The sequence below is a fragment of the Sesamum indicum genome, linkage group LG7 (genome assembly GCF_026168435.1).
Source record: "Sesamum indicum cultivar Baizhima isolate 11 linkage group LG7, ASM2616843v1, whole genome shotgun sequence".
Taxonomy (NCBI): domain Eukaryota; kingdom Viridiplantae; phylum Streptophyta; class Magnoliopsida; order Lamiales; family Pedaliaceae; genus Sesamum; species Sesamum indicum.
Window position 1 is genome coordinate 214,103 of NC_142663.1, and position 22,879 is coordinate 236,981.

General features: G+C 32.7%; 8 non-coding genes across 8 annotated transcripts; all 8 read right to left on the bottom strand.

Annotated features, from left to right (window-relative positions):
- Window positions 1–88: 88 nt before the first annotated feature.
- On the bottom strand, window positions 89–162 carry TRNAT-AGU (transfer RNA threonine (anticodon AGU)). The gene has a single exon. It is a non-coding gene; the product is annotated as a tRNA-Thr (tRNA).
- Window positions 163–4,494: 4,332 nt separating this feature from the next.
- Window positions 4,495–4,568, bottom strand: TRNAT-AGU (transfer RNA threonine (anticodon AGU)). The gene has a single exon. It is a non-coding gene; the product is annotated as a tRNA-Thr (tRNA).
- A 3,470-nt stretch (window positions 4,569–8,038) lies between these two features.
- Window positions 8,039–8,112, bottom strand: TRNAT-AGU (transfer RNA threonine (anticodon AGU)). The gene has a single exon. It is a non-coding gene; the product is annotated as a tRNA-Thr (tRNA).
- A 788-nt stretch (window positions 8,113–8,900) lies between these two features.
- On the bottom strand, window positions 8,901–8,974 carry TRNAT-AGU (transfer RNA threonine (anticodon AGU)). Its single transcript has one exon. It is a non-coding gene; the product is annotated as a tRNA-Thr (tRNA).
- A 3,471-nt stretch (window positions 8,975–12,445) lies between these two features.
- Window positions 12,446–12,519, bottom strand: TRNAT-AGU (transfer RNA threonine (anticodon AGU)). The gene has a single exon. It is a non-coding gene; the product is annotated as a tRNA-Thr (tRNA).
- Window positions 12,520–13,307: 788 nt separating this feature from the next.
- On the bottom strand, window positions 13,308–13,381 carry TRNAT-AGU (transfer RNA threonine (anticodon AGU)). Its single transcript has one exon. It is a non-coding gene; the product is annotated as a tRNA-Thr (tRNA).
- Window positions 13,382–16,851: 3,470 nt separating this feature from the next.
- TRNAT-AGU (transfer RNA threonine (anticodon AGU)) lies at window positions 16,852–16,925 on the bottom strand. Its single transcript has one exon. It is a non-coding gene; the product is annotated as a tRNA-Thr (tRNA).
- Window positions 16,926–18,912: 1,987 nt separating this feature from the next.
- Window positions 18,913–18,986, bottom strand: TRNAT-AGU (transfer RNA threonine (anticodon AGU)). Its single transcript has one exon. It is a non-coding gene; the product is annotated as a tRNA-Thr (tRNA).
- Between the last annotated feature and the right edge of the window lie 3,893 nt (window positions 18,987–22,879).

The following is a 22,879-nucleotide window of genomic DNA, read 5'->3' on the forward strand; positions in this document are numbered from 1 at the left end:
TTTAGGTGTTTTGCGCGGTTTTATTAGAATATGTTAGTTTCCCTTTTATACAAACCTGTAGTTATTATTGAGCTTAGCAAATTTAAATTGCTTTCATTGAAAGTTGAACTCAAGACCTCCCGCTTACTAAACGAATGCTCTAACCAACTGAGCTATGAAAGCTCATAAGCTTAGCAAATTTACCACATAAATTCTTGGGTCTAGACCAACGTTTGGGTCAAGTTTCGTCGAATTCTGAAAACGTTCAAAATTTAGCTATTTTGCACGGTTTTATTAAAATAATTTTGTTTACCTTTTATACAAATTTGTAGTTATTATTAAGCTTAACAAATATGCCGCACAAATTGTTGGGTGTAAACCAACGTTTGAGTCAAGTTTCATCGAATTCTAAGAACGTTCCACATTTAGCTGTTTTGCACGATTTTATTAAAGCACGTTCGTTTCCTTTTTATACAAACTTGTAGTTATTATTACGCTTAGAAAATTTATCACACAAATTTTTGGGTCTAGACCAACGTTTGGGTCAAGTTTCCTCGTATTCTAAGAACGTTGAAAATTTAGCTGTTCTGCACGGTTTTAGTAAAAGAAGTTTGTTTCCCTTTTATACAAACTTGTAGTTATTATTAAGCTTAGAAAATTTACCAACTTAATTCTAGGGTCTAGACCAACGTTTTGGTCAAGTTTCGTCGAATTCTGAGAACGTTCAAAATTTAGCCATTTTGCGCGATTTTATTAGAGCAAGTTTGTTTTCCTTTTATACAAACTTGTAGTAATTATTAGGCTTAGCAAATTTACCACACAAATTCTTGGGTCTAGACCAACGTTTGGGTCGAGTTTCGTCGAATTCTGAGAACGTTCAAAATTTAGGTGTTTTGCGCGGTTTTATTAGAGCATGTTTGTTTCCCTTTTATACAAACTTGTAGTTATTATTACGTTTAGCAAATTTACCACACAAATTCTTGGGTCTTGACCATTGTTCGGGTCAAGTATCGTCGAATTCTGAGAACGTTCAAAAAATTTAGCTGTTTCGCACGGTTTTATTAAAGCAAGTTCGTTTTGTAGTTATTATTAAACTTAGCAGATTTACCACATAAATTCTTGGGTCTAGACCAACGTTTTGGTCTAGTTTCGTCGAATTCAGAGAAGGTTCAAAATTTAGCTGTTTTGCGCGGTTTTATTAGAGTAATTTAGTTTCCCTTTTGTACAAACTTGTAGTTATTAGCACGCTTAGCAAATTTACCACACAAATTCTTGGGTCTTGACCAACGTTTGTGTCAAGTGTCCTCGTAATCTAAGAACGTTCAAAATTTAGCTGTTTTGCACGGTTTTATAAAAGCAAGTTCGTTTTGCTTTGATACAAATTTGTAGTTATTATTAAGCTTAGCAAATTTAGCACATTAATTCTTGGGACTAGACCAACGTTTTGGTCAAGTTTCGACGAATTCTGAGAACGTTCGAAATTTAGATGTTTTGCGCGGTTTTAATAGAGCAAGTTTATTTTCCATTTATACAAATCTGTAGTTATTATTGAGCTTAGCAAATTTAAATTGCTTTCATTGAAAGTTGAACTCCAGACCTCCCGCTTACTAAACGAATGCTCTAACCAACTGAGCTATTAAAGCTCATAAGCTTAGCAAATTTACCACATAAATTCTTGGGTTTAGACCAACGTTTGGGTCAAGTTTCGTCGAATTCTGAAAACGTTCAAAATTTAGCTGTTTTGCACGGTTTTATTAAAATAATTTTGTTTACCTATTAAACAAATTTGTAGTTATTATTAAGCTTAACAAATATACCGCACAAATTCTTGGGTATAAACCAACGTTTGAGTCAAGTTTCGTCGAATTCTAATAACGTTCCACATTTAGCTTTTTTGCACAATTTTATTAAAGCACGTTCGTTTCTTTTTTATACAAACTTGTAGTTATTATTACGCTTAGCAAATTTACCACACAAATTTTTGGGTCTAGACCAACGTTTGGGTCAAGTTTCCTCGTATTCTAAGAACGTTGAAAATATAGTTGTTCTGCACGGTTTTATTAAAAGAAGTTTGTTTCCCTTTTATACAAACTTGTAGTTATTATTAAGATTAGAAAATTTACCAACTTAATTCTTGGGTCTAGACCAACGTTTTGGTCAAGTTTCGTCGAATTGTGAGAACGTTCAAAATTTAGCTGTTTTGCGCGATTTTATTAGAGCAAGTTTGTTTCCCTTCTATACAAAATTGTAGTTATTATTAGGCTTAGCAAATTTACCACACAAATTCTTGGGTCTAGACCAACGTTTGGGTCGAGTTTCGTCGAATTCTGAGAACGTTCAAAATTTAGATGTTTTGCGCGGTTTTATTAGAACATGTTTGTTTCCCTTTTATACAAACTTGTAGTTATTATTACGTTTAGCAAATTTACCACACAAATTCTTGGGTCTTGACCATTGTTTGGGTCAAGTATCGTCGAATTCTGAGAACGTTCAAAATTTAGCTATTTTGCACTGTTTTATTAGAACAATTTTGTTTCCCTTCTATACAAACTTGTAGTTATTATTTAGTTTAGTAAATATACCACACAAATTCTTGGGTGTAAACCAGCGTTTGGGTCAAGTTTCGTCGAATTCTAAGAACGTTCCACATTTTGCTGTTTTGCATGGTTTATTAAAGCAAGTTCGTTTTCCTTTTATACAAACTAGTAGTTATTATTAAGCTTAGCATATTTACCACATAAATTTTTGGGTCTAGACCAATGTTTTGGTTATGTTTCGTCGAGTTCTGAGAACGTTCAAAATTTAGCTGTTTTTCGCGGTTTTATTAGACCAAGTTTGTTTTCCTTTTATACAAACTTGTAGTTATTATTTCGCTTAGAAAATTTACAATAAAAATTCTTGGGTCTATACCAACGTTTGGGTCAAGGTTCGTCATATTTAAGAACGTTGAAAATATAGTTGTTTTGCACGGTTTTATTAAAGTAAGTTCGTTTCCCTTTTATACAAACTTGTAGTTATTATTAAGCTTAGAAAATTTACCACATTAATTCTTGGGTTTAGACTAACGTTTTGGTGAAGTTTCGTCCAATTCTGAGAACGTTCAAAATTTAGCTGTTTCGCACGGTTTTATTAAAGCAAGTTCATTTTCCTTTTATACAAATTTGTAGTTATTATTAAACTTAGCAGATTTACCACATAAATTCTTGGGTCTAGACCAACGTTTTGGTCTAGTTTCGTCGAATTCAGAGAACGTTCAAAATTTAGCTGTTTTGCGCGGTTTTATTCGAGTAATTTAGTTTCCCTTTTGTACAAACTTGTAGTTATTATTACGCTTAGCAAATTTACCACACAAATTCTTGGGTGTTGACCAACGTTTGTGTCAAGTCTCCTCGTAATCTAAGAACGTTCAAAATTTAGCTGTTTTGCACGGTTTTATAAAAGCAAGTTCGTTTTCCTTTGATACAAATTTGTAGTTATTATTAAGCTTAGCAAATTTAGCACATTAATTCTTGGGACTAGACCAACGTTTTGGTCAAGTTTCGACGAATTCTGAGAACGTTCGAAATTTAGATGTTTTGCACGGTTTTAATAGAGCAAGTTTATTTTCCTTTTATACAAACCTGTAGTTATTATTGAGCTTAGCAAATTTAAATTGCTTTCATTGAAAGTTGAACTGAAGACCTCCCGCTTACTAAACGAATGCTCTAACCAACTGAGCTATGAAAGCTCATAAGCTTAGCAAATTTACCACATAAATTCTTGGGTCTAGACCAACGTTTGGGTCAAGTTTCGTCGAATTCTGAAAACGTTCAAAATTTAGCTATTTTGCACGGTTTTATTAAAACAATTTTGTTTACCTTTTATACAAATTTGTAGTTATTATTAAGCTTAACAAATATGCCGCACAAATTGTTGGGTGTAAACCAACGTTTGAGTCAAGTTTCGTCGAATTCTAATAACGTTCCACATTTAGCTGTTTTGCACAATTTTATTAAAGCACGTTCGTTTCCTTTTTATACAAACTTTAAGTTATTATTACGCTTAGCAAATTTACCACACAAATTTTTGGGTCTAGACCAACGTTTGGGTCAAGTTTCCTCGTATTCTAAGAACGTTGTAAATTTAGCTGTTCTGCACGGTTTTATTAAAAGAAGTTTGCTTCCCTTTTATACAAACATGTAGTTATTATTAAGCTTAGAAAATTTACCAACTTAATTCTTGGGTCTAGACCAACGTTTTGGTCAAGTTTCGTCGAATTCTGAGAACGTTCAAAATTTAGCTATTTTGCGCGATTTTATTAGAGCAAGTTTGTTTCCCTTCTATACAAACTTGTAGTTATTATTAGGCTTAGCAAATTTACCACACAAATTCTTGGGCCTAGACCAACGTTTGGGTCGAGTTTCGTCGAATTCTGAGAACGTTCAAAATTTAGGTGTTTTGCGCGGTTTTATTAGAATATGTTAGTTTCCCTTTTATACAAACCTGTAGTTATTATTGAGCTTAGCAAATTTAAATTGCTTTCATTGAAAGTTGAACTCAAGACCTCCCGCTTACTAAACGAATGCTCTAACCAACTGAGCTATGAAAGCTCATAAGCTTAGCAAATTTACCACATAAATTCTTGGGTCTAGACCAACGTTTGGGTCAAGTTTCGTCGAATTCTGAAAACGTTCAAAATTTAGCTATTTTGCACGGTTTTATTAAAATAATTTTGTTTACCTTTTATACAAATTTGTAGTTATTATTAAGCTTAACAAATATGCCGCACAAATTGTTGGGTGTAAACCAACGTTTGAGTCAAGTTTCATCGAATTCTAAGAACGTTCCACATTTAGCTGTTTTGCACGATTTTATTAAAGCACGTTCGTTTCCTTTTTATACAAACTTGTAGTTATTATTACGCTTAGAAAATTTATCACACAAATTTTTGGGTCTAGACCAACGTTTGGGTCAAGTTTCCTCGTATTCTAAGAACGTTGAAAATTTAGCTGTTCTGCACGGTTTTAGTAAAAGAAGTTTGTTTCCCTTTTATACAAACTTGTAGTTATTATTAAGCTTAGAAAATTTACCAACTTAATTCTAGGGTCTAGACCAACGTTTTGGTCAAGTTTCGTCGAATTCTGAGAACGTTCAAAATTTAGCCATTTTGCGCGATTTTATTAGAGCAAGTTTGTTTTCCTTTTATACAAACTTGTAGTAATTATTAGGCTTAGCAAATTTACCACACAAATTCTTGGGTCTAGACCAACGTTTGGGTCGAGTTTCGTCGAATTCTGAGAACGTTCAAAATTTAGGTGTTTTGCGCGGTTTTATTAGAGCATGTTTGTTTCCCTTTTATACAAACTTGTAGTTATTATTACGTTTAGCAAATTTACCACACAAATTCTTGGGTCTTGACCATTGTTCGGGTCAAGTATCGTCGAATTCTGAGAACGTTCAAAAAATTTAGCTGTTTCGCACGGTTTTATTAAAGCAAGTTCGTTTTGTAGTTATTATTAAACTTAGCAGATTTACCACATAAATTCTTGGGTCTAGACCAACGTTTTGGTCTAGTTTCGTCGAATTCAGAGAAGGTTCAAAATTTAGCTGTTTTGCGCGGTTTTATTAGAGTAATTTAGTTTCTCTTTTGTACAAACTTGTAGTTATTAGCACGCTTAGCAAATTTACCACACAAATTCTTGGGTCTTGACCAACGTTTGTGTCAAGTGTCCTCGTAATCTAAGAACGTTCAAAATTTAGCTGTTTTGCACGGTTTTATAAAAGCAAGTTCGTTTTGCTTTGATACAAATTTGTAGTTATTATTAAGCTTAGCAAATTTAGCACATTAATTCTTGGGACTAGACCAACGTTTTGGTCAAGTTTCGACGAATTCTGAGAACGTTCGAAATTTAGATGTTTTGCGCGGTTTTAATAGAGCAAGTTTATTTTCCATTTATACAAATCTGTAGTTATTATTGAGCTTAGCAAATTTAAATTGCTTTCATTGAAAGTTGAACTCCAGACCTCCCGCTTACTAAACGAATGCTCTAACCAACTGAGCTATTAAAGCTCATAAGCTTAGCAAATTTACCACATAAATTCTTGGGTTTAGACCAACGTTTGGGTCAAGTTTCGTCGAATTCTGAAAACGTTCAAAATTTAGCTGTTTTGCACGGTTTTATTAAAATAATTTTGTTTACCTATTAAACAAATTTGTAGTTATTATTAAGCTTAACAAATATACCGCACAAATTCTTGGGTATAAACCAACGTTTGAGTCAAGTTTCGTCGAATTCTAATAACGTTCCACATTTAGCTTTTTTGCACAATTTTATTAAAGCACGTTCGTTTCTTTTTTATACAAACTTGTAGTTATTATTACGCTTAGCAAATTTACCACACAAATTTTTGGGTCTAGACCAACGTTTGGGTCAAGTTTCCTCGTATTCTAAGAACGTTGAAAATATAGTTGTTCTGCACGGTTTTATTAAAAGAAGTTTGTTTCCCTTTTATACAAACTTGTAGTTATTATTAAGATTAGAAAATTTACCAACTTAATTCTTGGGTCTAGACCAACGTTTTGGTCAAGTTTCGTCGAATTGTGAGAACGTTCAAAATTTAGCTGTTTTGCGCGATTTTATTAGAGCAAGTTTGTTTCCCTTCTATACAAAATTGTAGTTATTATTAGGCTTAGCAAATTTACCACACAAATTCTTGGGTCTAGACCAACGTTTGGGTCGAGTTTCGTCGAATTCTGAGAACGTTCAAAATTTAGATGTTTTGCGCGGTTTTATTAGAACATGTTTGTTTCCCTTTTATACAAACTTGTAGTTATTATTACGTTTAGCAAATTTACCACACAAATTCTTGGGTCTTGACCATTGTTTGGGTCAAGTATCGTCGAATTCTGAGAACGTTCAAAATTTAGCTATTTTGCACTGTTTTATTAGAACAATTTTGTTTCCCTTCTATACAAACTTGTAGTTATTATTTAGTTTAGTAAATATACCACACAAATTCTTGGGTGTAAACCAGCGTTTGGGTCAAGTTTCGTCGAATTCTAAGAACGTTCCACATTTTGCTGTTTTGCATGGTTTATTAAAGCAAGTTCGTTTTCCTTTTATACAAACTAGTAGTTATTATTAAGCTTAGCATATTTACCACATAAATTTTTGGGTCTAGACCAATGTTTTGGTTATGTTTCGTCGAGTTCTGAGAACGTTCAAAATTTAGCTGTTTTTCGCGGTTTTATTAGACCAAGTTTGTTTTCCTTTTATACAAACTTGTAGTTATTATTTCGCTTAGAAAATTTACAATAAAAATTCTTGGGTCTATACCAACGTTTGGGTCAAGGTTCGTCATATTTAAGAACGTTGAAAATATAGTTGTTTTGCACGGTTTTATTAAAGTAAGTTCGTTTCCCTTTTATACAAACTTGTAGTTATTATTAAGCTTAGAAAATTTACCACATTAATTCTTGGGTCTAGACTAACGTTTTGGTGAAGTTTCGTCCAATTCTGAGAACGTTCAAAATTTAGCTGTTTCGCACGGTTTTATTAAAGCAAGTTCATTTTCCTTTTATACAAATTTGTAGTTATTATTAAACTTAGCAGATTTACCACATAAATTCTTGGGTCTAGACCAACGTTTTGGTCTAGTTTCGTCGAATTCAGAGAACGTTCAAAATTTAGCTGTTTTGCGCGGTTTTATTCGAGTAATTTAGTTTCCCTTTTGTACAAACTTGTAGTTATTATTACGCTTAGCAAATTTACCACACAAATTCTTGGGTGTTGACCAACGTTTGTGTCAAGTCTCCTCGTAATCTAAGAACGTTCAAAATTTAGCTGTTTTGCACGGTTTTATAAAAGCAAGTTCGTTTTCCTTTGATACAAATTTGTAGTTATTATTAAGCTTAGCAAATTTAGCACATTAATTCTTGGGACTAGACCAACGTTTTGGTCAAGTTTCGACGAATTCTGAGAACGTTCGAAATTTAGATGTTTTGCACGGTTTTAATAGAGCAAGTTTATTTTCCTTTTATACAAACCTGTAGTTATTATTGAGCTTAGCAAATTTAAATTGCTTTCATTGAAAGTTGAACTCAAGACCTCCCGCTTACTAAACGAATGCTCTAACCAACTGAGCTATGAAAGCTCATAAGCTTAGCAAATTTACCACATAAATTCTTGGGTCTAGACCAACGTTTGGGTCAAGTTTCGTCGAATTCTGAAAACGTTCAAAATTTAGCTATTTTGCACGGTTTTATTAAAACAATTTTGTTTACCTTTTATACAAATTTGTAGTTATTATTAAGCTTAACAAATATGCCGCACAAATTGTTGGGTGTAAACCAACGTTTGAGTCAAGTTTCGTCGAATTCTAATAACGTTCCACATTTAGCTGTTTTGCACAATTTTATTAAAGCACGTTCGTTTCCTTTTTATACAAAATTTAAGTTATTATTACGCTTAGCAAATTTACCACACAAATTTTTGGGTCTAGACCAACGTTTGGGTCAAGTTTCCTCGTATTCTAAGAACGTTGTAAATTTAGCTGTTCTGCACGGTTTTATTAAAAGAAGTTTGCTTCCCTTTTATACAAACATGTAGTTATTATTAAGCTTAGAAAATTTACCAACTTAATTCTTGGGTCTAGACCAACGTTTTGGTCAAGTTTCGTCGAATTCTGAGAACGTTCAAAATTTAGCTATTTTGCGCGATTTTATTAGAGCAAGTTTGTTTCCCTTCTATACAAACTTGTAGTTATTATTAGGCTTAGCAAATTTACCACACAAATTCTTGGGCCTAGACCAACGTTTGGGTCGAGTTTCGTCGAATTCTGAGAACGTTCAAAATTTAGGTGTTTTGCGCGGTTTTATTAGAATATGTTAGTTTCCCTTTTATACAAACCTGTAGTTATTATTGAGCTTAGCAAATTTAAATTGCTTTCATTGAAAGTTGAACTCAAGACCTCCCGCTTACTAAACGAATGCTCTAACCAACTGAGCTATGAAAGCTCATAAGCTTAGCAAATTTACCACATAAATTCTTGGGTCTAGACCAACGTTTGGGTCAAGTTTCGTCGAATTCTGAAAACGTTCAAAATTTAGCTATTTTGCACGGTTTTATTAAAATAATTTTGTTTACCTTTTATACAAATTTGTAGTTATTATTAAGCTTAACAAATATGCCGCACAAATTGTTGGGTGTAAACCAACGTTTGAGTCAAGTTTCATCGAATTCTAAGAACGTTCCACATTTAGCTGTTTTGCACGATTTTATTAAAGCACGTTCGTTTCCTTTTTATACAAACTTGTAGTTATTATTACGCTTAGAAAATTTATCACACAAATTTTTGGGTCTAGACCAACGTTTGGGTCAAGTTTCCTCGTATTCTAAGAACGTTGAAAATTTAGCTGTTCTGCACGGTTTTAGTAAAAGAAGTTTGTTTCCCTTTTATACAAACTTGTAGTTATTATTAAGCTTAGAAAATTTACCAACTTAATTCTAGGGTCTAGACCAACGTTTTGGTCAAGTTTCGTCGAATTCTGAGAACGTTCAAAATTTAGCCATTTTGCGCGATTTTATTAGAGCAAGTTTGTTTTCCTTTTATACAAACTTGTAGTAATTATTAGGCTTAGCAAATTTACCACACAAATTCTTGGGTCTAGACCAACGTTTGGGTCGAGTTTCGTCGAATTCTGAGAACGTTCAAAATTTAGGTGTTTTGCGCGGTTTTATTAGAGCATGTTTGTTTCCCTTTTATACAAACTTGTAGTTATTATTACGTTTAGCAAATTTACCACACAAATTCTTGCGTCTTGACCATTGTTCGGGTCAAGTATCGTCGAATTCTGAGAACGTTCAAAAAATTTAGCTGTTTCGCACGGTTTTATTAAAGCAAGTTCGTTTTGTAGTTATTATTAAACTTAGCAGATTTACCACATAAATTCTTGGGTCTAGACCAACGTTTTGGTCTAGTTTCGTCGAATTCAGAGAAGGTTCAAAATTTAGCTGTTTTGCGCGGTTTTATTAGAGTAATTTAGTTTCCCTTTTGTACAAACTTGTAGTTATTAGTACGCTTAGCAAATTTACCACACAAATTCTTGGGTCTTGACCAACGTTTGTGTCAAGTGTCCTCGTAATCTAAGAACGTTCAAAATTTAGCTGTTTTGCACGGTTTTATAAAAGCAAGTTCGTTTTGCTTTGATACAAATTTGTAGTTATTATTAAGCTTAGCAAATTTAGCACATTAATTCTTGGGACTAGACCAACGTTTTGGTCAAGTTTCGACGAATTCTGAGAACGTTCGAAATTTAGATGTTTTGCGCGGTTTTAATAGAGCAAGTTTATTTTCCATTTATACAAATCTGTAGTTATTATTGAGCTTAGCAAATTTAAATTGCTTTCATTGAAAGTTGAACTCCAGACCTCCCGCTTACTAAACGAATGCTCTAACCAACTGAGCTATTAAAGCTCATAAGCTTAGCAAATTTACCACATAAATTCTTGGGTTTAGACCAACGTTTGGGTCAAGTTTCGTCGAATTCTGAAAACGTTCAAAATTTAGCTGTTTTGCACGGTTTTATTAAAATAATTTTGTTTACCTATTAAACAAATTTGTAGTTATTATTAAGCTTAACAAATATACCGCACAAATTCTTGGGTATAAACCAACGTTTGAGTCAAGTTTCGTCGAATTCTAATAACATTCCACATTTAGCTTTTTTGCACAATTTTATTAAAGCACGTTCGTTTCTTTTTTATACAAACTTGTAGTAATTATTACGCTTAGCAAATTTACCACACAAATTTTTGGGTCTAGACCAACGTTTGGGTCAAGTTTCCTCGTATTCTAAGAACGTTGAAAATATAGTTGTTCTGCACGGTTTTATTAAAAGAAGTTTGTTTCCCTTTTATACAAACTTGTAGTTATTATTAAGATTAGAAAATTTACCAACTTAATTCTTGGGTCTAGACCAACGTTTTGGTCAAGTTTCGTCGAATTGTGAGAACGTTCAAAATTTAGCTGTTTTGCGCGATTTTATTAGAGCAAGTTTGTTTCCCTTCTATACAAAATTGTAGTTATTATTAGGCTTAGCAAATTTACCACACAAATTCTTGGGTCTAGACCAACGTTTGGGTCGAGTTTCGTCGAATTCTGAGAACGTTCAAAATTTAGATGTTTTGCGCGGTTTTATTAGAACATGTTTGTTTCCCTTTTATACAAACTTGTAGTTATTATTACGTTTAGCAAATTTACCACACAAATTCTTGGGTCTTGACCATTGTTTGGGTCAAGTATCGTCGAATTCTGAGAACGTTCAAAATTTAGCTATTTTGCACTGTTTTATTAGAACAATTTTGTTTCCCTTCTATACAAACTTGTAGTTATTATTTAGTTTAGTAAATATACCACACAAATTCTTGGGTGTAAACCAGCGTTTGGGTCAAGTTTCGTCGAATTCTAAGAACGTTCCACATTTTGCTGTTTTGCATGATTTTATTAAAGCAAGTTCGTTTTCCTTTTATACAAACTTGTAGTTATTATTAAGCTTAGCATAGTTACCACATAAATTCTTGGGTCTAGACCAATGTTTTGGTTATGTTTCGTTGAATTCTGAGAACATTCAAAATTTAGCTGTTTTTCGCGGTTTTATTAGACCAAGTTTGTTTTCCTTTTATACAAACTTTTAGGTATTATTTCGCTTAGCAAATTTACAATAAAAATTCTGGGTTCTATACCAACGTTTGGGTCAAGGTTCGTCATATTTAATAACGTTGAAAATTTAGTTGTTTTCTACGGTTTTACTAAAGTAAGTTCGTTTCCCTTTTATACAAACTTGTAGTTATTATTAAGCTTAGAAAATTTACCACGTTAATTCTTGGGTCTAGACTAACGTTTTGGTGAAGTTTCGTCCAATTCTGAGAACGTTCAAAATTTAGCCGTTTCGCACGGTTTTATTAAAGCAAGTTCGTTTTCCTTTTATACAAATTTGTAGTTATTATTAAACTTAGCAGATTTACTACATAAATTCTTGGGTCTAGACCAACGTTTTGGTCTAGTTTCGTCGAATTCAGAGAACGTTCAAGATTTAGCTGTTTTGCGCGGTTTTATTAGACTAAGTTAGTTTCCCTTTTGTACAAACTTGTAGTTATTATTACGCTTAGCAAATTTACCACACAAATTCTTGGGTGTTGACCAACGTTTGTGTCAAGTCTCCTCGTAATCTAAGAACGTTCAAAATTTAGCTGTTTTGCACGGTTTTATAAAAGCAAGTTCGTTTTCCTTTGATACAAATTTGTAGTTATTATTAAGCTTAGCAAATTTAGCACATTAATTCTTGGGACTAGACCAACGTTTTGGTCAAGTTTCGACGAATTCTGAGAACGTTCGAAATTTAGATGTTTTGCACGGTTTTAATAGAGCAAGTTTATTTTCCTTTTATACAAACCTGTAGTTATTATTGAGCTTAGCAAATTTAAATTGCTTTCATTGAAAGTTGAACTCAAGACCTCCCGCTTACTAAACGAATGCTCTAACCAACTGAGCTATGAAAGCTCATAAGCTTAGCAAATTTACCACATAAATTCTTGGGTCTAGACCAACGTTTGGGTCAAGTTTCGTCGAATTCTGAAAACGTTCAAAATTTAGCTATTTTGCACGGTTTTATTAAAACAATTTTGTTTACCTTTTATACAAATTTGTAGTTATTATTAAGCTTAACAAATATGCCGCACAAATTGTTGGGTGTAAACCAACGTTTGAGTCAAGTTTCGTCGAATTCTAATAACGTTCCACATTTAGCTGTTTTGCACAATTTTATTAAAGCACGTTCGTTTCCTTTTTATACAAACTTTAAGTTATTATTACGCTTAGCAAATTTACCACACAAATTTTTGGGTCTAGACCAACGTTTGGGTCAAGTTTCCTCGTATTCTAACAACGTTGAAAATTTAGCTGTTCTGCACGGTTTTATTAAAAGAAGTTTGCTTCCCTTTTATACAAACATGTAGTTATTATTAAGCTTAGAAAATTTACCAACTTAATTCTTGGGTCTAGACCAACGTTTTGGTCAAGTTTCGTCGAATTCTGAGAACGTTCAAAATTTAGCTATTTTGCGCAATTTTATTAGAGCAAGTTTGTTTCCCTTCTATACAAACTTGTAGTTATTATTAGGCTTAGCAAATTTACCACACAAATTCTTGGGCCTAGACCAACGTTTGGGTCGAGTTTCGTCGAATTCTGAGAACGTTCAAAATTTAGGTGTTTTGCGCGGTTTTATTAGAATATGTTAGTTTCCCTTTTATACAAACCTGTAGTTATTATTGAGCTTAGCAAATTTAAATTGCTTTCATTGAAAGTTGAACTCAAGACCTCCCGCTTACTAAACGAATGCTCTAACCAACTGAGCTATGAAAGCTCATAAGCTTAGCAAATTTACCACATAAATTCTTGGGTCTAGACCAACGTTTGGGTCAAGTTTCGTCGAATTCTGAAAACGTTCAAAATTTAGCTATTTTGCACGGTTTTATTAAAATAATTTTGTTTACCTTTTATACAAATTTGTAGTTATTATTAAGCTTAACAAATATGCCGCACAAATTGTTGGGTGTAAACCAACGTTTGAGTCAAGTTTCATCGAATTCTAAGAACGTTCCACATTTAGCTGTTTTGCACGATTTTATTAAAGCACGTTCGTTTCCTTTTTATACAAACTTGTAGTTATTATTACGCTTAGAAAATTTATCACACAAATTTTTGGGTCTAGACCAACGTTTGGGTCAAGTTTCCTCGTATTCTAAGAACGTTGAAAATTTAGTTGTTCTGCACGGTTTTAGTAAAAGAAGTTTGTTTCCCTTTTATACAAACTTGTAGTTATTATTAAGCTTAGAAAATTTACCAACTTAATTCTAGGGTCTAGACCAACGTTTTGGTCAAGTTTCGTCGAATTCTGAGAACGTTCAAAATTTAGCCATTTTGCGCGATTTTATTAGAGCAAGTTTGTTTTCCTTTTATACAAACTTGTAGTAATTATTAGGCTTAGCAAATTTACCACACAAATTCTTGGGTCTAGACCAACGTTTGGGTCGAGTTTCGTCGAATTCTGAGAACGTTCAAAATTTAGGTGTTTTGCGCGGTTTTATTAGAGCATGTTTGTTTCCCTTTTATACAAACTTGTAGTTATTATTACGTTTAGCAAATTTACCACACAAATTCTTGGGTCTTGACCATTGTTCGGGTCAAGTATCGTCGAATTCTGAGAACGTTCAAAAAATTTAGCTGTTTCGCACGGTTTTATTAAAGCAAGTTCGTTTTGTAGTTATTATTAAACTTAGCAGATTTACCACATAAATTCTTGGGTCTAGACCAACGTTTTGGTCTAGTTTCGTCGAATTCAGAGAAGGTTCAAACTTTAGCTGTTTTGCGCGGTTTTATTAGAGTAATTTAGTTTCCCTTTTGTACAAACTTGTAGTTATTAGTACGCTTAGCAAATTTACCACACAAATTCTTGGGTCTTGACCAACGTTTGTGTCAAGTGTCCTCGTAATCTAAGAACGTTCAAAATTTAGCTGTTTTGCACGGTTTTATAAAAGCAAGTTCGTTTTGCTTTGATACAAATTTGTAGTTATTATTAAGCTTAGCAAATTTAGCACATTAATTCTTGGGACTAGACCAACGTTTTGGTCAAGTTTCGACGAATTCTGAGAACGTTCGAAATTTAGATGTTTTGCGCGGTTTTAATAGAGCAAGTTTATTTTCCATTTATACAAATCTGTAGTTATTATTGAGCTTAGCAAATTTAAATTGCTTTCATTGAAAGTTGAACTCCAGACCTCCCGCTTACTAAACGAATGCTCTAACCAACTGAGCTATTAAAGCTCATAAGCTTAGCAAATTTACCACATAAATTCTTGGGTTTAGACCAACGTTTGGGTCAAGTTTCGTCGAATTCTGAAAACATTCAAAATTTAGCTGTTTTGCACGGTTTTATTAAAATAATTTTGTTTACCTATTAAACAAATTTGTAGTTATTATTAAGCTTAACAAATATACCGCACAAATTCTTGGGTATAAACCAACGTTTGAGTCATGTTTCGTCGAATTCTAATAACGTTCCACATTTAGCTTTTTTGCACAATTTTATTAAAGCACGTTCGTTTCTTTTTTATACAAACTTGTAGTTATTATTACGCTTAGCAAATTTACCACACAAATTTTTGGGTCTAGACCAACGTTTGGGTCAAGTTTCCTCGTATTCTAAGAACGTTGAAAATATAGTTGTTCTGCACGGTTTTATTAAAAGAAGTTTGTTTCCCTTTTATACAAACTTGTAGTTATTATTAAGTTTAGAAAATTTACCAACTTAATTCTTGGGTCTAGACCAACGTTTTGGTCAAGTTTCGTCGAATTGTGAGAACGTTCAAAATTTAGCTGTTTTGCGCGATTTTATTAGAGCAAGTTTGTTTCCCTTCTATACAAAATTGTAGTTATTATTAGGCTTAGCAAATTTACCACACAAATTCTTGGGTCTAGACCAACGTTTGGGTCGAGTTTTGTCGAATTCTGAGAACGTTCAAAATTTAGATGTTTTGCGCGGTTTTATTAGAACATGTTTGTTTCCCTTTTATACAAACTTGTAGTTATTATTACGTTTAGCAAATTTACCACACAAATTCTTGGGTCTTGACCATTGTTTGGGTCAAGTATCGTCGAATTCTGAGAACGTTCAAAATTTAGCTATTTTGCACTGTTTTATTAGAACAATTTTGTTTCCCTTCTATACAAACTTGTAGTTATTATTTAGTTTAGTAAATATACCACACAAATTCTTGGGTGTAAACCAGCGTTTGGGTCAAGTTTCGTCGAATTCTAAGAACGTTCCACATTTTGCTGTTTTGCATGGTTTATTAAAGCAAGTTCGTTTTCCTTTTATACAAACTAGTAGTTATTATTAAGCTTAGCATATTTACCACATAAATTTTTGGGTCTAGACCAATGTTTTGGTTATGTTTCGTCGAATTCTGAGAACGTTCAAAATTTAGCTGTTTTTCGCGGTTTTATTAGACCAAGTTTGTTTTCCTTTTATACAAACTTGTAGTTATTATTTCGCTTAGAGAATTTACAATAAAAATCCTTGGGTCTATACCAACGTTTGGGTCAAGGTTCGTCATATTTAAGAACGTTGAAAATATAGTTGTTTTGCACGGTTTTATTAAAGTAAGTTCGTTTCCCTTTTATACAAACTTGTAGTTATTATTAAGCTTAGAAAATTTACCACATTAATTCTTGGGTCTAGACTAACGTTTTGGTGAAGTTTCGTCCAATTCTGAGAACGTTCAAAATTTAGCTGTTTCGCACGGTTTTATTAAAGCAAGTTCATTTTCCTTTTATACAAATTTGTAGTTATTATTAAACTTAGCAGATTTACCACATAAATTCTTGGGTCTAGACCAACGTTTTGGTCTAGTTTCGTCGAATTCAGAGAACGTTCAAAATTTAGCTGTTTTGCGCGGTTTTATTCGAGTAATTTAGTTTCCCTTTTGTACAAACTTGTAGTTATTATTACGCTTAGCAAATTTACCACACAAATTCTTGGGTGTTGACCAACGTTTGTGTCAAGTCTCCTCGTAATCTAAGAACGTTCAAAATTTAGCTGTTTTGCACGGTTTTATAAAAGCAAGTTCGTTTTCCTTTGATACAAATTTGTAGTTATTATTAAGCTTAGCAAATTTAGCACATTAATTCTTGGGACTAGACCAACGTTTTGGTCAAGTTTCGACGAATTCTGAGAACGTTCGAAATTTAGATGTTTTGCACGGTTTTAATAGAGCAAGTTTATTTTCCTTTTATACAAACCTGTAGTTATTATTGAGCTTAGCAAATTTAAATTGCTTTCATTGAAAGTTGAACTCAAGACCTCCCGCTTACTAAACGAATGCTCTAACCAACTGAGCTATGAAAGCTCATAAGCTTAGCAAATTTACCACATAAATTCTTGGGTCTAGACCAACGTTTGGGTCAAGTTTCGTCGAATTCTGAAAACGTTCAAAATTTAGCTATTTTGCACGGTTTTATTAAAACAATTTTGTTTACCTTTTATACAAATTTGTAGTTATTATTAAGCTTAACAAATATGCCGCACAAATTGTTGGGTGTAAACCAACGTTTGAGTCAAGTTTCGTCGAATTTTAATAACGTTCCACATTTAGCTGTTTTGCACAATTTTATTAAAGCACGTTCGTTTCCTTTTTATACAAACTTTAAGTTATTATTACGCTTAGCAAATTTACCACACAAATTTTTGGGTCTAGACCAACGTTTGGGTCAAGTTTCCTCGTATTCTAAGAACGTTGAAAATTTAGCTGTTCTGCACGGTTTTATTAAAAGAAGTTTGCTTCCCTTTTATACAAACATGTAGTTATTATTAAGCTTAGAAAATTTACCAACTTAATTCTTGGGTCTAGACCAACGTTTTGGTCAAGTTTCGTCGAATTCTGAGAACGTTCAAAATTTAGCTATTTTGCGCGATTTTATTAGAGCAAGTTTGTTTCCCTTAGGCTTAGCAAATTTACCACACAAATTCTTGGGTCTAGACCAACGTTTGGGTCGAGTTTCGTCGAATTCTGAGAACGTTCAAAATTTAGGTGTTTTGCGCGGTTTTATTAGAGCATGTTTGTTTCCCTTTTATACAAACTTGTAGTTATTATTACGTTTAGCAAATTTACCACATAAATTCTTGTGTCTTGACCATTGTTTGGGTCAAGTATCGTCGAATTTTGAGAACGTTCAAAATTTAGTTATTTTGCACTGTTTTATTAGAACAATTTTGTTTCCCTTTTATACAAACTTGTAGTTATTATTTAGTTTAGTAAATGTACCACACAAATTCTTGGGTGTAAACCAGCGTTTGGGTCAAATTTCGTCGAATTCTAAGAACGTTCCACATTTTGCTGTTTTCCATGGTTTTATTAAAGCAAGTTCGTTTTCCTTTTATACAAACTTGTAGTTATTATTAAGTTTAGCATATTTACCACATAAATTCTTGGGTCTAGACCAACGTTTTGGTTATGTTTCGTTGAATTCTGAGAACATTCAAAATTTAGCTGTTTTTCGCGGTTTTATTAGACCAAGTTTGTTTTCCTTTTATACAAACTTTTAGGTATTATTTCGCTTAGCAAATTTACAATAAAAATTCTGGGATCTATACCAACGTTTGGGTCAAGGTTCGTCATATTTAAGAACGTTGAAAATTTAGTTGTTTTGTACGGTTTTATTTAAGTAAGTTTGTTTCCCTTTTATACAAACTTGTAGTTATTATTATGCTTAGAAAATTTACCACATTAATTCTTGGGTCTAGACTAACGTTTTGGTGAAGTTTCGTCCAATTCTGAGAACGTTCAAAATTTAGCCGTTTCGCACGGTTTTATTAAAGCAAGTTCGTTTTCCTTTTATACAAATTTGTAGTTATCATTAAACTTAGCAGATTTACCACATAAATTCTTGGGTCTAGACCAACGTTTTGGTCTAGTTTCGTCGAATTCAGAGAACGTTCAAGATTTAGCTGTTTTGCGCGGTTTTATTAGACTAATTTAGTTTCCCTTTTGTACAAACTTGTAGTTATTAATACGCTTATCAAATTTACCACACAAATTCTCAGGTCTTGACCAATGTTTGTGTCAAGTGTCCTCGTAATCTAAGAACGTTCAAAATTTAGCTGTTTTGCACGTGTTTATAAAAGCAAGTTCGTTTTGCTTTGATACAAATTTGTAGTTATTATTAAGCTTAGCAAATTTAGCACATTAATTCTTGGGACTAGACCAACGTTTTGGTCAAGTATCGACGAATTCTGAGAACGTTCGAAATTTAGATGTTTTGCGCGGTTTTAATAGAGCAAGTTTATTTTCCATTTATACAAACCTGTAGTTATTATTGAGCTTAGCAAATTTAAATTGCTTTCATTGAAAGTTGAACTCAAGACCTCCCGCTTACTAAACGAATGCTCTAACCAACTGAGCTATGAAAGCTCATAAGCTTAGCAAATTTACCACATAAATTCTTGGGTCTAGACCAACGTTTGGGTCAAGTTTCGTCGAATTCTGAAAACGTTCAAAATTGAGCTATTTTGCACGGTTTTATTAAAATAATTTTGTTTACCTTTTAAACAAATTTGTAGTTATTATTAAGCTTAACAAATATACCGCACAAATTCTTGGGTGTAAACCAACGTTTGAGTCAAGTTTCGTCGAATTCTAATAACGTTCCACATTTAGCTGTTTTGCACAATTTTATAAAAGCACGTTCGTTTCCTTTTTATACAAACTTGTAGTTATTATTACGCTTAGCAAATTTACCACACAAATTTTTGGGTCTAGACCAACGTTTGGGTCAAGTTTCCTCGTATTCTAAGAACGTTGAAAATTTAGCTATTCTGCACGGTTTTATTAAAATAAGTTTGTTTCCCTTTTATACAAACTTGTAGTTATTATTAAGCTTAGAAAATTTACCAACTTAATTCTTGGGTCTAAACCAATGTTTTGGTCAAGTTTCGTCGAATTCTGAGAACGTTCAAAATTTAGTTGTTTTGCGCGATTTTATTAGAGCAAGTTTGTTTCCCTTAGGCTTAGCAAATTTACCACACAAATTCTTGGGTCTAGACCAACGTTTGGGTCGAGTTTCGTCGAATTCTGAGAACGTTCAAAATTTAGGTGTTTTGCGCGGTTTTATTAGAGCATGTTTGTTTCCCTTTTATACAAACTTGTAGTTATTATTACATTTAGCAAATTTACCACATAAATTCTTGTGTCTTGACCATTGTTTGGGTCAAGTATCGTCGAATTTTGAGAACGTTCAAAATTTAGCTATTTTGCACTGTTTTATTAGAACAATTTTGTTTCCCTTTTATACAAACTTGTAGTTATTATTTAGTTTAGTAAATATACCACACAAATTCTTGGGTGTAAACCAGCGTTTGGGTCAAGTTTCGTCGAATTCTAAGAACGTTCCACATTTTGCTGTTTTGCATGATTTTATTAAAGCAAGTTCGTTTTCCTTTTATACAAACTTGTAGTTATTATTAAGCTTAGCATAGTTACCACATAAATTCTTGGGTCTAGACCAATGTTTTGGTTATGTTTCGTTGAATTCTGAGAACATTCAAAATTTAGCTGTTTTTCGCGGTTTTATTAGACCAAGTTTGTTTTCCTTTTATACAAACTTTTAGGTATTATTTCGCTTAGCAAATTTACAATAAAAATTCTGGGTTCTATACCAACGTTTGGGTCAAGGTTCGTCATATTTAATAACGTTGAAAATTTAGTTGTTTTCTACGGTTTTACTAAAGTAAGTTCGTTTCCCTTTTATACAAACTTGTAGTTATTATTAAGCTTAGAAAATTTACCACGTTAATTCTTGGGTCTAGACTAACGTTTTGGTGAAGTTTCGTCCAATTCTGAGAACGTTCAAAATTTAGCCGTTTCGCACGGTTTTATTAAAGCAAGTTCGTTTTCCTTTTATACAAATTTGTAGTTATTATTAAACTTAGCAGATTTACTACATAAATTCTTGGGTCTAGACCAACGTTTTGGTCTAGTTTCGTCGAATTCAGAGAACGTTCAAGATTTAGCTGTTTTGCGCGGTTTTATTAGACTAAGTTAGTTTCCCTTTTGTACAAACTTGTAGTTATTATTACGCTTATCAAATTAACCACACAAATTCTTGGGTCTTGACCAACGTTTGTGTCAAGTGTCCTCGTAATCTAAGAACGTTCAAAATTTAGCTGTTTTACACGATTTTATAAAAGCAAGTTCGTTTTCCTTTGATACAAATTTATAGTTATTATTAAGCTTAGCAAATTTAGCACATTAATTCTTGGGACTAGACCAACGTTTTGGTCAAGTATCGACGAATTCAGAGAACGTTCGAAATTTAGATGTTTTGCGCGGTTTTAATAGAGCAAGTTTATTTTCCATTTATACAAACCTGTAGTTATTATTGAGCTTAGCAAATTTAAATTACTTTCATTGAAAGTTGAACTCAAGACCTCCCGCTTACTAAACGAATGCTCTAACCAACTGAGCTATGAAAGCTCATAAGCTTAGCAAATTTACCACATAAATTCTTGGGTCTAGACCAACGTTTGGGTCAAGTTTCGTCGAATTCTGTAAATGTTCAAAATTTAGCTATTTTGCACGGCTTTATTAAAATAATTTTATTTACCTTTTAAACAACTTTGTAGTTATTATTAAGCTTAAAAAATATACCGCACAAATTCTTGGGTGTAAACCAACGTTTGAGTCAAGTTTCGTCGAATTCTAATAACGTTCCACATTTAGCTGTTTTGCACAATTTTATTAAAGCACGTTCGTTTCCTTTTTATACAAACTTGTAGTTATTATTACGCTTAGCAAATTTACCACACAAATTTTTGGGTCTAGACCAACGTTTCGGTCAAGTTTCCTCGTATTCTAAGAACGTTGAAAATTTAGCTATTCTGCACGGTTTTATTAAAAGAAGTTTGTTTCCCTTTTATACAAACTTGTTGTTATTATTAAGCTTAGAAAATTTACCAACTTAATTCTTGGGTCTAGACCAACGTTTTGGTCAAGTTTCGTCGAATTCTGATAACGTTCAAAATTTAGTTGTTTTGCGCGATTTTATTAGAGCAAGTTTGTTTCCCTTCTATACAAACTTGTAGTTATTATTAGGCTTAGCAAATTTACCACACAAATTCTTGGGTCTAGACCAACGTTTGGGTCGAGTTTCGTCGAATTCTGAGAACGTTCAAAATTTAGGTGTTTTGCGCGGTTTTATTAGAGCATGTTTGTTTCCCTTTTATACAAACTTGTAGTTATTATTACGTTTAGCAAATTTACCACACAAATTCTTGGGTCTTGACCATTGTTTGGGTCAAGTATCGTCGAATTCTGAGAACGTTCAAAATTTAGCTATTTTGCATTGTTTTATTAGAACAATTTTGTTTCCCTTTTATACAAACTTGTAGTTATTATTTAGTTTAGTAAATATACCACACAAATTCTTGGGTGTAAACCAGCGTTTGGGTCAAGTTTCGTCGAATTCTAAGAACGTTCCACATTTTGCTGTTTTGCATGGTTTTATTAAAGCAAGTTCGTTTTCCTTTTATACAAACTTGTAGTTATTATTAAGCTTAGCATATTTACCACATAAATTCTTGGGTCTAGACCAACGTTTTGGTTATGTTTCGTTGAATTCTGAGAATATTCAAAATTTAGCTGTTTTTCGCGGTTTTATTAGACCAAGTTTCTTTTCCTTTTATACAAACTTTTAGGTATTATTTCGCTTAGCAAATTTACAATAAAAATTCTGGGGTCTATACCAAAGTTTGGGTCAAGGTTCGTCATATTTAAGAACGTTGAAAATTTAGTTGTTTTGTACGGTTTTATTAAAGTAAGTTCGTTTCCCTTTTATACAAACTTGTAGTTATTATTAAGCTTAGAAAATTTACCACATTAATTCTTTGGTCTAGACTAACGTTTTGGTGAAGTTTCGTCCAATTCTGAGAACGTTCAAAATTTAGCTGTTTTGCGCGGTTTTATTAGAGTAATTTAGTTTTCCTTTTGTACAAACTTGTAGTTATTATTAGCTTAGCAAATTTACCACACAAATTCTTGGGTCTTGACCAACGTTTGTGTCAAGTGTTCTCGTAATCTAAGAACGTTCAAAATTTAGCTGTTTTGCACGGTTTTATAAAAGCAAGTTCGTTTTTCTTTTATACAAATTTGTAGCTATTATTAATCTTAGAAAATTTACCACATTAATTCTTGGGACTAGACCAACGTTTTGGTCAAGTTTCGACGAATTCTGAGAACGTTCGAAATTTAGATGTTTTGCGTGGTTTTAATAGAGTAAGTTTGTTTCCCTTTTATAAAAACCTGTAGTT